The sequence below is a fragment of the Somniosus microcephalus genome, chromosome 6 (assembly GCF_052327205.1).
Source record: "Somniosus microcephalus isolate GS21.2 chromosome 6, FLI_Smic_1.0, whole genome shotgun sequence".
In the NCBI taxonomy this organism is placed as follows: domain Eukaryota; kingdom Metazoa; phylum Chordata; class Chondrichthyes; order Squaliformes; family Somniosidae; genus Somniosus; species Somniosus microcephalus.
The window spans coordinates 215,236,389-215,251,712 of NC_140992.1; positions in this window are offsets into that span (position 1 = coordinate 215,236,389).

Sequence of the window (15,324 nt, forward strand, 5' to 3'; positions counted from 1 at the left end):
AAAAAATTTGGGAATTGCTGCATCTTCCACTTTTATTGAGGCGGTGATGCCTTTCAAGGTTCCTAGTTTCTCTTGAAACACTTCTTTGGCGTTGGCCAAGATGTCTTTTAATCGTTCAGGTATGATGTCATCATTGTTTTTTTCCTTACTGGTCACCGTCAGTGCCTGAATGGCGTGCCAGTCTAAACGTATCTTCCTGATCCATTCACGTCCCAACAACGGTGGACCACCATCTTGTAGAATGTATAAATACAACTTTTGTATTTCTTTGCCGTTGTATACAACAGGCACCCTTATTTTTCCTTTGGGGTATACTTTCTGCCCCGTATATGTTTTTAAGATAATGGATGTGTCTTTTAGAGGTATATGCGAAAATAGCCTCTCGTAATCCCGTCGATTTATTACGGTTAGAGCTGATCCTGTACCTAGCTCCATTTTAACTGGGGACCCTGCTATTGTGAGGGTAACCCAAATGGTTTGGTAATCATCTTTGGCAAGTACATTATGTAATTTGAGACAGCTTAGTCTCTTGTTTTCGAAGTCGCTATCGCTCTTCTGGTCTTCGGAGCTACTGTCCGTCACCATTTGTACCTTCCTGTACTTTTCTTTATTGATTTTTTTTTTTCTGTCAGTGGATTTATTTTGTCCAGATCGGCATACCCGTGCAATGTGTCCAATCTTCCCGCATTGCCTGCATGCTTTGTCCTTGAACCAGCAGTCTCTCTGGTTATGGGTGGATCTGCCGCATCGATAACATCTTTCGAAACCCTGTGTCATTTCATGGGTGCCGAAGTCCTGTGTCTTTTGTTTTATCTCTGCAGCTCCTTTTGCTGCTGCTTCGTATGATACAGCCATACTGAAAGCTTTGTCCAATGTTAAATCTTTTTCAGAAAGCAGTCTTTTTTGTGTTCCTTCACTTAAGAGACCGCAAACAAATTTGTCTCGAAGATAATCTGATAGTCCTGCCCCGAATTGGCAGTACTTTGATAGCTTTCTTAATTCGGTTAGGTAATCAGCGTTACTTTCATTCTTGTGTTGATTTCTCTTGAAGAACTTGAATCGTTCCGCTATCAGCAGCGGTGTTGGGTTTAAGTGCTCCTGCAGGGTATCAACAATTTCTTTAAAATTCTTGTCCTTTGGTTTGGCTGGAGTGATTAAATTTCGTAACAGCCCGTATGTCTTTGCGCCCATTAAGTTCAGAAGTACTGAAGCTTTTTTTTCATCTTCTATTCCATTTGCAGTGCAATATACCTCTACTCTTTCCACGTATGTGGTCCAATCCTCTATTTCGCTATCAAAAGCATCAATATTACCAGTTTTAGGCATTTCAGAAAAGATATGGCGCTTCCCGCGCTTTCCCGCCGCTGCTGCCGATAACAACGCTGTTTACTGCGGTTTCCGTTCTCTTTTTATTTACTGTTGGAGACTTGTTCCCGCCGGAGGTCTGAACGCTGACCTGCTTGCCGCGCTGGCCGTCTCCCGAGTGCTCCCTCCCAGTCCGTTATTGCTTGCCTCCGATTTCGCTGCCTGTCTCAGCTGCAGAGCCAGCCGCCGGAGCCCCAGCCTGACGGCCAGGAAGGACTAGCGCAGTACCTGCCACCAGCTTGGCCAGCTGGTGAACCCACAGCTTCTCTCACTTCCCCAAGTCCTCTGGACGCCCAAGGAATCGATGTCCTTGAGGTGCTGCCGAATTGCAGGTAAGTCCGTTTCCACTTCATCGCCACTGTAGTGTCCGTGTGTTGATAAAGACACTGAAGACAGGAGTTGGTTCATAGGTATTTACTAAGCAAAGTCTGGGGGGGGTTCTAACGGATATACACAATATACAGGCTTATATAGCCCGAGTGGCAATTACCGGCATTACAGCACACCTGGGGCTCTTAAAGGCACATACACCACAAGCACCTCCTCGCGCCGCCCTCCCCGGCCTCCTGATCCACCCCCCGGGCAGTGCCGGCTGTGTCCCAAATGCCCGGCACTTCTCCTCGGTGTCGGGCTCTTTTGCTGGCACTCGCGATCGGTGATCGCGCTGGTGCAGGCCCCTCCCCCTTAAGAAGGGGAGGAAGGCCTGCAGTACAGCAGCGCGCCGTGCCACAGCATGTGGCGCTGTGGCACGTAGCGTTGCGATATTCAGTTTGAGCGCCCCAAGCGGGACGCGGGGAGCCTCGAGCAGCGCCCCGAGTCCCTCTTGGGGCGCTCCAACTGAATATCGGGAGGGCGCAAGCGGCTCCATCCGGAGCGGTAATTCCGGCGCCCAGGCTAGCTTGGTGCCCCAAACGGGGCGCCACCGAATTTCTAGGCCATAAATTGTAGTTAAATCATTTTTTTTTACTCCACTCTCACCAGTAAACTGGGTCACAGGAATCACTGTTTTCATAAAAGGAGTAATCTGTTGACAAGATCCAGTCAAAATCAACCAGTAGTTTAAGACCACGTTCAAGATAAAAGTAGATTTTTTTTTCATTATTGTCACCGTATGCGGGCTAGGACTGCAAATGAGTGTTTACTTTGTAAAAGTGATAATGAGGTAGAGAAGTTACGTTATATCGAAAGTGTGAACAGAAATTCTGCCGAATACTTGCTCCTTTGAATCACATAATCTGTTACCTTCATTTGAATAAAAACATTCCCCTGCCACTGTTCCGCCATCGTCAATTGCAATCAGTTCAATATGTTCCACTCCAAGGGTGTTGTCAAGGGGATGTGCTGGTCTACAGCATATGCCCACTTAAAATTTTTGGAGGTAAGCATGTGTTCACTTTTTTGGCTGTGGTGAATTCCAGCATACATTTGCCTCAATCACTTTCTTGATTGGGAAGGGCAACATTTGCTGCCAGAATTGGCAGAGGAAGATACAGCAGTGTTGGTACAGAATGGAAATGTTAGTTTCTTCTGCTCCCACAACACCTCTGTGTAATTCAGAAACCTACTGTTGAAGCCAACTATTTAAGGTTCTTTCCCTCTGGCTCCCAATTCTGAAAGTTCTTTTTCCCCTATTCCCTGATTGTGGCAGCTCTTCCCTTCCTCCAAATCTAACCCCTTGCTCCTGGAGGCTGGGGCACCTGAATCACCACCTGTCCCTCACCCCCAGTTATTCTGCTGGAGTTGGCTGACTAACTGATAGTGTCTGACTGTAGGTTGCAGCTCTCTGTACACTGGCTCCCATCTGCCTGCTGTGGTGTGCCATCTGGTTATGAGTGGCTGTTGGCGACTGGTGGCTGAGTGGCTTCTACTTGCTGTCTGGTAGAGAAGGATTGGGGGTTTCTATTTATTGGCTGCTGGTGATGGTGGATGGGTGGATTCTAGTAATTGGTTGATGGTGGTGGTGGTTGGGTGGCTTCTAGTAACTAGTTGATGATGGTGGTGGATGGGTGGATTCTAGTAATTGGTTGATGGTGGTGGTGGTTGGGTGGCTTCTAGTAATTGGTTGATGGTGGTGGTGGATGGGTGGCTTCTAGTAACTAGTTGATGATGGTGGTGGATGGGTGGCTTCTAGTAATTAGTTGATGATGGTGGTGGATGGGTGGCTTCTAGTAATTGGTTGATGGTGGTGGTGGATGGGTGGCTTCTAGTAACTAGTTGATGATGGTGGTGGATGGGTGGCTTCTAGTAACTAGTTGATGATGGTGGTGGATGGGTGGCTTCTAGTAACTAGTTGATGATGGTGGCGGTTGGGTGGCTTCTAGTAACTAGTTGATGATGGTGGTGGTTGGGTGGCTTCTAGTAACTAGTTGATGGTGGTGGTGGATGGGTAGCTTCTAGTAATTGGTTGATGATAGTGGTGGATGGGTGGCTTCTAGTAATTAGTTGATGGTGGTGGTGGATGGGTAGCTTCTAGTAATTGGTTGATGATGGTGGTGGATGGGTAGCTTCTAGTAATTGGTTGATGATGGTGGTGGATGGGTAGCTTCTAGTAATTAGTTGATGGTGGTGGTGGATGGGTAGCTTCTAGTAATTGGTTGATGATGGTGGTGGATGGGTGGCTTCTAGTAATTAGTTGATGATGGTGGTGGTTGGGTGGCTTCTAGTAATTAGTTGATGATGGTGGTGGTTGGGTGGCTTCTAGTAATTAGTTGATGATGGTGGTGGATGGGTGGCTTCTAGTAATTGGTTGATGATGGTGGTGGATGGGTGGCTTCTAGTAACTAGTTGATGGTGGTGGTGGTTGGGTGGCTTCTAGTAATTGGTTGATGATGGTGGTGGATGGGTGGCTTCTAGTAATTAGTTGATGATGGTGGTGGATGGGTGGCTTCTAGTAATTGGTTGATGGTGGTGGTGGTTGGGTGGCTTCTAGTAATTAGTTGATGATGGTGGTGGATGGGTGGCTTCTAGTAATTGGTTGATGGTGGTGGTGGTTGGGTGGCTTCTAGTAATTAGTTGATGATGGTGGTGGATGGGTGGCTTCTAGCAATTGGTTGATGATGGTGGTGGTTGGGTGGCTTCTAGTAATTGGTTGATGGTGGTGGTGGTTGGGTGGCTTCTAGTAATTAGTTGATGATGGTGGTGGATGGGTAGCTTCTAGTAATTGGTTGATGGTGGTGGTGGATGGGTGGCTTCTAGTAACTAGTTGATGATGGTGGTGGTTGGGTGGCTTCTAGTAACTAGTTGATGATGGTGGTGGATGGGTGGCTTCTAGTAACTAGTTGATGGTGGTGGATGGGTGGCTTCTAGTAATTGGTTGATGATAGTGGTGGATGGGTGGCTTCTAGTAATTGGTTGATGATGGTGGTGGATGGGTGGCTTCTAGTAATTAGTTGATGATGGTGGTGGTTGGGTGGCTTCTAGTAACTAGTTGATGATGGTGGTGGATGGGTGGCTTCTAGTAACTAGTTGATGGTGGTGGATGGGTGGCTTCTAGTAATTAGTTGATGATGGTGGTGGTTGGGTGGCTTCTAGTAACTAGTTGATGATGGTGGTGGATGGGTGGCTTCTAGTAACTAGTTGATGGTGGTGGATGGGTGGCTTCTAGTAATTAGTTGATGATGGTGGTGGATGGGTGGCTTCTAGTAATTAGTTGATGATGGTGGTGGATGGGTGGCTTCTAGTAATTGGTTGATGATGGTGGTGGATGGGTGGCTTCTAGTAACTAGTTGATGATGGTGGTGGATGGGTGGCTTCTAGTAACTAGTTGATGGTGGTGGATGGGTGGCTTCTAGTAATTGGTTGATGATGGTGGTGGATGGGTGGCTTCTAGTAATTGGTTGATGATGGTGGTGGATGGGTGGCTTCTAGTAATTGGTTGATGATGGTGGTGGATGGGTGGCTTCTAGTAATTGGTTGATGATGGTGGTGGATGGGTGGCTTCTAGTAACTAGTTGATGATGGTGGTGGATGGGTGGCTTCTAGTAACTAGTTGATGGTGGTGGATGGGTGGCTTCTAGTAATTAGTTGATGATGGTGGTGGATGGGTGGCTTCTAGTAATTGGTTGATGATGGTGGTGGATGGGTGGCTTCTAGTAATTAGTTGATGATGGTGGTGGATGGGTGGCTTCTAGTAACTAGTTGATGATGGTGGTGGATGGGTGGCTTCTAGTAATTGGTTGATGATGGTGGTGGATGGGTGGCTTCTAGTAATTGGTTGATGATGGTGGTGGATGGGTAGCTTCTAGTAATTGGTTGATGATGGTGGTGGGTGGGTGGCTTCTAGTAATTAGTTGATGATGGTGGTGGATGGGTGGCTTCTAGTAATTGGTTGATGATGGTGGTGGGTGGGTGGCTTCTAGTAATTAGTTGATGATGGTGGTGGATGGGTGGCTTCTAGTAACTAGTTGATGATGGTGGTGGATGGGTGGCTTCTAGTGGGTGGCAGTAATGATACTGTAAATGTAAGTAGGCTCAGTACTGTGGAAGAGCAGAGGGATTTAGGGGTAGAGTATTGGGCCTATACTCTCTGGAGTTTAGAAGAATGTGAGGTGATCGCATTGAAACATCTAAGATTCTGAGGGGGGTTGACAGGGTAGATGCTGAGAGGTTGTTCCCCTGGCTAGTGAGTCTTGAACCAGGGGGCATAGTCTCAGGATAAGGGGTCGGCCATTTAAAACTGCGATGAGGAGGAATTTCTTCACTCAGAGGGTTGTGCATCTCTGGAATTCTCTACCCCAGAGGGCTGTGGATGCTGAATCATTGAGTATATTCAAGGCTGAGATAGATAGATGTTTGGACTCTAGGGAAATCAAGGGTTATGGGGATCGGGTGGGAAAGTGGAGTTGCAGTCAAAGATCAGCCATGATCTTATTGAATGGTTCGAGGGGCCATATGGCCTACTCCTACTCCTAATTCTTATGTTCTTATGTTCTTACAGGTTTGCCAGATAGAAAAGGCAGCATCTTTGGTTTATAAAGACATAAAACCAAAAATTCAATTAGTTTTTTTTTAATCACAAGTGGTATAGAATATAAAAGCCAAGAAGTAATGATGAACCTGTATAAAACCTTAATAAGACTTCAGAGAACTGTGTGCAGTATTAGGGGGAAAAATTCAGTTGTTTGCGCCTCCTGTTAGCACCTTAAGAGGGTGCCAAGTGGGGCGCAAAGCAACTAGCGCCCGGGCGCAGCGATGCTTGCGCCGCTCGCGAAATTAACTAGACATTTTGCGGCGGCACTAAACACTACCGCCATGATCTCCTGCGCCGGCAGATCGTGACGTCAGTCAAGTGCGCAAGCCCCGTTAGCGCCCCGGACCGGAAATTGAGTGGTGCCCCCTGCCTTACCGCCTGCTGCTAGCAACGACAGGTTGAAGGGAGCATTATGCTGTCAGAAAGGGACTAGGGGAGCGCTATTTAAAGGCGACCACTTCCTGCCTTTTTTTGTTGGTGACATTTTGCACCACGCATTCTGAGAGAGAGAGAGACTTCTGGAGAGATTCAACGCTGTGTGAAGGAGTTTTGGGTACTGAGCAGCACTTTGCAGGTTGATTTTGATTTGCCCTTCCTTGTATCGATTTAGAAGAGACTATGGGGTCTGCACTCTGAGCTCTTTTCCTGGTTCTCTCCATTGTTCTTTCCAGCAGATTTGATGTACAGGTCTCTCCAGGCTGAGATTCAGGCCGAGATTCAAAGCTGCAATCAGCAGGATGTGGATGGAGAGCAAGATCAACCCTCCCCTTTAAGATAAAAACAGAAAATGCAGGAGAAACTCAGCAGGGCAAGCAGCATCTGTGAAGAGAGAAACAGAGTTAACCTTTCAGGTCGATGACCATTCGTCAGAACTCCCCTTTAAGAATTGGACGGTGCCAGTGTGTCTGTGTTCCATCACATGAGCTTTGCCAGCGCTGTGAGGTAGTGCGTTGCTCCTTGACCTTAGCACCTTAAGAGAGGTGTGTAGCACCTGATTTAGCGTTCCAATCAGCTCCAGGGGCGATAAAAGCCAATTTTGCAGTTGGAGGCGATAATTAGCGCTAGGCGTTAAACTTTGCGCCCGGCCAATAATTGCGTCCCAAACAGGGCGATACTGAATTTCTTCCCCTAGTCTCCACATTATAGGAAGGATATTGAGAGGCTTTAGGGAAGGTACAATACAGATTCACTCAGACGCTGACTGGTATGTGGAAATGCAATACAAAGAGATACTTGAAAAATTGGGGCTTTATTGTGAAGTTTATAAGCACTGAAATTCCAGTCTCCAGCTGTAATTTTGGCAGGAGATCAGTGGAAACCCCATAGAAACGACATAGCTGTTTATGCCATTTGTCCGAAGCTTCTGCTGGTCTCCCACCCAAGAAATCCCCACGGAATTTCAAGGCAGTAGTGTTTTGAGAAGATCTGATGGAAAATCGTGTTTTGGGAAAATCCAAATGTCATTAGTTATAAAAGGCTATCAAATCATTTAAATTTAGAAAACACATTAAATGATACGTGCCAATTAATACTGAACTGTGAGAGCAGTAGGACAGATGACCGCTTCAGTGAGTAAACTATTGAAGTAAAATTCAGAGGGGAAAAATTGTTATTTTACGATATGCAATTCCACATGTAATTTCTAATATTTAGGGAACTAATGTCATCCTACAGAATTCTTAGATTCCAGCTCCAACTGGTAATTTTATTACATGATTTATGGAAGTTTAAAGACACTTTCAAGCGCAGTGCACACTAACTAATAACAAATACAATATCAGTGTCCCTCCATCACTCGCTAGGGATCAGTCCAGGAAAATGGCCCACATTTCCAAAATACTTTAGACCCACTCAGCTGCAGTTCAAATGCGCTTTTTTTTCTTTTCCTGAGACAGTTATGTTTTTCATACTTTTTAAGCCAGAGTTTTTTTTTGGTTGGGGGTGGGGGAGGGAGGGAACGGGAAATGGGGGAAGGAAATCTGGGCCTGCTTCCAAAGTAAAGTATTAGAGGGCTGAACCACATGCAGTATAAATTTCAACAACTTCAGCTGTGTGCTACTAAGTGGTATCCCAAGAGAAAGGTCTGGTATATATGTGGCTGATTCTGTGGGAATGGCTGTGCCAAATATGTCACCCACCTTGGTTACAAGTGAGTCCCAGAAGGATTGAATCCAGGGAAATTGCCAGAACATATGTAGCAGTGTTCCTGTTTCACCACATCGCCTCCAGTATGGATGGAAACCATTAAACTTGTGCAGAGTGTAATATGTCCAAGAACATTTAAAATGAACCCTTTTTTCATCTGATTACAGGTAACTGTTAAATGAGCTCCAGTGACATTTCCAGATCAGGTAGTCAGCAAATTATCTACATTTCCCTTATTCAGTTTAATACAGCTATTACAAAACATATCAGGTTTTTGTTGCAGCCTTCAATTGCACAGTGGGTTTTCCATAGGCAGGAGGGGGTGATTACACTTGTTGTTATTGGCTTTCTGGAGAAGCTCTGTAGTAGGCCTGAAGAAATTTGTAAATGTCATAATTCCGATCAATTTTCTATTGCTCCCTTAGCTGCTGAATGATTTGAGTGTTTTTGTTGGCTAAATCTGCGAAACCCCTTCAGTTTGCCAACTTCCCAAACCACTAGACTGCAGTTGATGACGGCTCTGGCAAACAGAAGGCAACTGTAGAGGTACTGGGGGATATTAAAATATTCCCTGTGCTTTTGCCATACTCTGTGCATATATGAGACTCATTGAAAGCTGTAAACTCAAATTATGAGGCATACTGGAGTTATATCAGAAAAGTAGAGTCCACCTACATTCTTATCCAGATAGTCTCAGGGAATCATATAATTTAATATTGATTTATCTGAGTGGCCCAGTGCTTCCCATTTGAGAGGTGCATTTGTTCCTGGGCCTTGGAATGGGATAAGATAAAGATAAAGGGGGAGAAATTCGGTTTCGCCCCGTTTGGGGCGCAATTATCAGCCGGGCGCAAAGCTTAGCACTTAGCGTTAATTATCGTCTCCAACTGCAAACTTGGTTTCTATTGCCCCTGGAGGTGATTGGAGCACTAAATCAGGTGCTACACACCACTCATAAGGTGCTAACGCTGAGGAGCAAGGCGTTACCTCACAGCGCTGGCGACGCTCATGTGATGTCAGTTAGCAATGGAACACAGACACACTGGAGCGGGCAGTTCTTAAAGGGGAGGGTCGATCTTGCTCTCCATCCACACCCTGCTCATTGCAGCTTTGAATCTCGGCTGAAGAGACCTGTACATCAATTCTGCTGGAAAGAACAATGGAGAGGCCCAGGGAAAGAGCTCAGATTGCAGCCCCCATAGTCTCTTCTAAATTGATGCAAGGAAGGTCAAATCAAAATGAACCTGCAAAGTGCTGCTCAGTACCCAAAACTCCTGCACACAGCATTGAATCTCTCCAGAAGTCTCTCTCTCTCACAGAATGCGTGGTGCAAAAATGTCACCGACAAAAAAAGGCAGGAAGCGGCTGCCTTTAAATAGCACTCCCCCAGTCCCTTCCTGACTGCAAAACGTTCCCCTCTACCTGTCATTGCTAGCGGCAGGCAGAAAGGCAGGGGGTGCCACTCAATATCCGGTCCGGGGCACTACCGGGGCGTTGCACGCTCGACTGACATCACGATCTGCGGGTGCAGGAGATCGTGGCAGTAGTGTTTAGCATCGCCGCAAAATGTCTGGTCAATTTTGCGAGTGGCGCAAACATCGCCGCGCCCGGGCGCTAGTTGCTTTGTGCCCCATTAGCGTCCTCTTAGGGTGCTAACGGGAGGCGCAAAGCAACCGAATTTTTCCCCCAAAGAGTGAGAAAGAACATAAAGTAAATAAATGAATTAAGAAAGTTGAAGAATACCAACTTTATTGCTTGCCCATTACAGCACTAAGCTGTCACTTAAATTGGTCTTGGTCTCAACTACCCTCCTTGGCAATTCACTCCAACTGTTGATCACCCTGTATGCAAAGACATATTTCCTGACATCTATCCTAAATTTGCTTTTCACAACCCTAAATCTGTGCTCGCGATGCTGCTCCGGTGTATCTGAAAGCATTGTTTTAGGTTTACTTTCTGTATCCCAGTATATGCTTCTAGACATTCCTTTGGGATATATTGGAGACACCGAAGAGCCCTAGCTTATTAAATAATTCCTCATAGCTGTTCCCTCTGACACTGGAGATTAGTCTTGTTCCTCTTCTTTGTACAGCCTCTAGGGCTTGGATAACCTCCTTATATTGTGACGACTGGAAATGTACAAAATACTCTGGATACAGCCTGAGTAGGGCATTAGGTAGCTTCAATGCAACTTATGGAGGTGTGAACTCAACCAATTTGGCAATATGGCACAAGATCCTATTGACTTTGTTTATTGCTATAACACACTTGTCAAACATGGTGAACGACAAGTCAACTTACACCCCTAAGTCTCTTTCAAGTTTCCCCTCAGTAAATTCTATCCCTGTCATGGAGTACACACATCTCCTATTTTTATTCCAATATGCAGTACCTATTTCGGTTTCTTCCCAAACTGCTGATTTCTATAATATATTTGCAATGTGATGAGCTCAAGGTAGCAGAAATTTAGGCTAACCCTGAAACAAATGACATACCATTTTGGGAATATTAATTGAATGGAACATGAAGTAAGTCTCAGTTTCTAAGTCTGAATTAACGAAGCAAATAAGAGATTGTTGAATAACAAAACAAACCGATTCAGTGATTTGTGTCCCAAATGAGTCTTTTAAAAAAAAAATTACCCAATCTTATCGGCCAATTTCCTCGCTCAATGGAGTCAGAAGACTATTTGTAACAACTGAGAAGGACCCTAACAATGAACATTACTAGTCTATGCTAATGGGACTCTATATTTACCTTTAATATGTAGTGAAATGCTGCCAGTGTTGGCCTGACATCAAAAGTAACGAGGCTTTCTCCAAGACATGGGGGTGAATTTTCACTTTAATTGCAGGGTGGAAAATGGGCAAGAGAGATGGGCCGCCAATTTTCCACCCCACCCGCTATAAGACAATGGAAATGATAATCAGGCGGGGTGTAAGCCCGTTTTCCACCCGGCGTTAAAAGTGAATATTCGCCCCACCCCACAGTCTTAGACTAATGCTGTTCTGCATGGGCCACAGTATAACTGCAACTGGCACAAAGCCTGGCATCCTGTACTACCATTACACTTTCTAATAATGGAAAAGAGCTGATTGCCCTATTCTGACGAGAGGGGGTCATAGCCAAAATGTAAACCTATCTTTTTGTTCCAAATGCTAATCAGCCTACTGTGTATTTGCACCATTTTTTTGTCTTATTTAAAATTTGAAGCATACACATTTTTACCCCTGATTGTCCCATAGACTAGTAAGTAGAAAATATGCTAAAAGTGCAACAGATTGGTTAATCACACTCCATGCATTGGTTTGAATACAGGCATGTGGAGCTTTGCCAACTTATCCCCCATAATGGCGTAAGGAGGCAGAAGAAATGCAGGCAGCTCACTCTCACCATTATACAAATGGTACTGTTACTTCAACAATACAAAAAAAAATACTGCAGATACTGGAAATCTGAAATAAAAACAGAAAATGCTGGAGAAACTCAGCAGGTCAGGCAGCATCTGTGAAGAGAGAAACAGAGTTAACGTTTCAGGCCGATAACCTTTCATCAGAACTGGAAAAAAGCAGGAAATGGAACAGATTTTTAAGCAAGTGTAGATGCTGGGAAAGGGGGGAGGGGATGAAAGAACAAAAGGGAAGGTCTGTGATAGGATGGAAGGCGGAAGAGGTTAAGAGACATTAAGAGATATTCAAGGCAAAAGGAGATGGTAATGGGACAGGTTAAGAAACATAATTTAAAGATTGGTACTTTTACTACATTGGCAAGTGGACTACAATGATGGCATCTGTGTGATTCCCATTGATTAGCGGAATCTACTATCAGGTCAACTTTCAGTCAGATGCTGATCTGAAAATGACCATTTTCCTAAACAAGCTAGGGTTCTTCTTTATAGTGCAGTGCTTATTTCCCAGGACTCCTTAAAATATGCCTCACTGATCAGGAATCCTGGCTCAACATTACACCCATAAGTATTTTCGTTTCACTTGAAAGCTGCTGATACCTGTTTTCTTTATGCTGATGTGGTGCTTTTTCATGTTTTGTAGGAAACAAATAAGTGGTTAAGTAGCAGCTGTTACAAAATTAAAATGTCAGAAGTGCTTGAATTAATAAAGAAAGAGCCAAGCACAGTTTGGGAATACTTATCTAAAAGTATTTACAATAAATTTTGAAATGTGCAATCCAGCAAATTGAAATATTGCAACTTGAAAATATTAATCATACATAACTGTAAAGATTGGGCACATTTACAATCCTACCAGAAGATTAACCCTCTGCCTTCTATATATGTTTTCAAATATGAAGCTATCCATTTTTATCATGCATGCAAAAATAAAAGTCAGTAATTTGCTAAGTGCTTTGAGAGAACTATTAGAACTATGGAATGCTTTGAATTCACAGCAGTCTGGGAATAATTGTGCTTTCTTTAATCTGTTTTGATATGGAGTCATTCAGTTTGCATGTGGCTGTTCCCATTCTGTCATATACAATGGTTTAACAAAAATTGATTTTTCATGTGATGCAAAATTCTCTAGAAATCTCAAACATCCACTACATTCAGCACATCTGGGTGAGAAACTGATCAAATTATGGTGTGTTAATGAGCTGGTGGAACTGTTTCTACAGTAATTCAGAATTAATGAAGACAAGTACTTCACTGGTATCACATGACCCAGGGATAACATTATTATATGTGGTTAAAAAAGGATGGGGATGATGATTTGTAAGTGAAAAAGTTTATGGCCTAGAAATTCAGTATCACCACGTTTGGGGCGCTGCAGCCGGGCGATCGCTAAATTTAGTGCCCGGCGCAACTTAGCTCCACCTTCGCCGAAATTGAGTTGCATCGCCCCAAGAGGTTGCTGCTGCGCTAAAGCAGGGGGTGCACGACTATCATAAGGCGCTAAGCCGGTGAGCCGGAGCGCTACCAATGAGGCCGGGCGCAGCGCAGGTGTGGCGAGTTGTTGATTGAAGGCAGACACGCTGGCGCCGGTCAGCTCTTAAAGGGGGAGGGTCGATTTGTTTTGCTGCGATGCCCTGCACACTGCAGCCCTGAATCAAGGCCTCAACATAGCTGCTTCACCAGTTCAACGCCCAGGACTATGGATAAGGCTAGGGAGCGAGCGCAGCACTTCAGCGAGGGTGCCCTGAAGCTACTGGTTGGCGCGGTGGAGCGTAGGCGACCTGTCCTCTTCCCTGATAGTGGCAGGAGGCCACTGCCCAGCGAGTATCGAAAAGCCTGGAGGGAGGTGTCAAACAGGGTGAGCTCCAACAGCATGGTTGCCAGGACTCCTGTGCAATGCAGAAAAAAGTTCAACGACCTCACTCGGGTTGTCAGGGTGAGTACCCTTTCCGGTATCCTCTTCATCCCTGCATGTGCACCTCACTTTATGGCCAAAGGGACCTGAAAGCCCCAATGCCCAGCCCTCATCCAACAGCTATGGGACTCTCATGAAAATCACTTGCACATTCAACACTTTACACACTGTCAGGGCTATTCCACCATGGCAGGCAGTGCAGGCAAGACCAGGGCTTGACACTGTCAGGGTTATTCCACCATGGGAGGCAGTGCAGGCAAGATCAGGGCTTGACACTGTCAGGGCTATTCCACCATGGGAGGCAGTGCAGGCAAGATCAGGGCTTGACACTGTCAGGGCTATTCCACCATGGGAGGCAGTGCAGGCAAGATCAGGGCTTGGCATTGTCAAGGCTATTCCACCATGGGAGGCAGTGCAGGCAAGATCAGGGCTTGACAGTATACTTAGAATCCGTCCTTTCTCTTGCAGGGCAAGCTTACCCACAATCGCAGGCAGCAGTGACGGACCGGGGGAGGCCATCCTGACCTTAAAGAGCTCAGCGACCTGGAGCAGCGAGTGGAGCAGATTATGGCAGGCCGGCTGATTGACCCCGTCGCCACTGGAGATGCCGACCCCATTCTGGACAGCAATGGTAAGGTCATCACCTTTTTGACCTCTCTCTTTCCACTTGTGCCTCACACCAGCATCCTTTGCCACTCTCGAAACAATGCAGTGCATAGCAGCACTCACGCCTCCCTCGCTGCCGCCCTGTCCTCACTCTAAAGCAACTCTTGTGCCTCCCTGCTTTCAGATGCTGATTCGCCAGGTGAGGAGGCGGGCCCTGAAGCTGGCACTGTGTCTGATTCAGAATTCGAGGAGGAGGAAGAGGAAGCCATCCCATCAGTGCCACCCTCAGCCGACGCAGCCCATGGCCATGATGGGGACACGTCTTCCCTGGAGGGGAGCAGGGGGGAAGGGTCTGAGGAGGGTGAAGCTCCGGGGCCCAGCGGGCTGCAGCAACATGGGAGGGGTGGGGAAGCTCGGCGGCCTTCTCCCCGGAGGGTGAGTGCGGCCTCCAGTCCTGCTACGGTGAGCGCAGAGGAGGTGCGGCTCCTTTGTGAAATGGGCGCCCAGGCTGAGCGCAGGCACACTGAGCTCATGGCTGCAGTGGCAAGGATGCATGACTCCATAGAGTCACTGGCAAGGAGTGTTCAGGAATTCGGGGCAGCACAGGCGGCTTCCAGCCAAGTGCTCAGTTGTGCCGTGCATTCACTGGCTCATGTGATACAGACACAGATCAGAGCCACACGGGCACTAACTGCTGCCACCCTTGCTGGATCGGCTAGGCATCAACGGGGCCCTCGCTGCACCGCAGCAGCCCAGCAGTCTGTGCTTCAGCAGATTGCTGCGCATGCTTCAGTGCTGGCCCATGCGAGTGCCGGTGTCTCGGTTGACCAGGGAGTGCCTGTGCTCTGTCAGGTTGGCAGCATTCCTGCAGCCAACACTGTCACTCCTCCACTGTAGCTGCCACCACCCATAGGACAG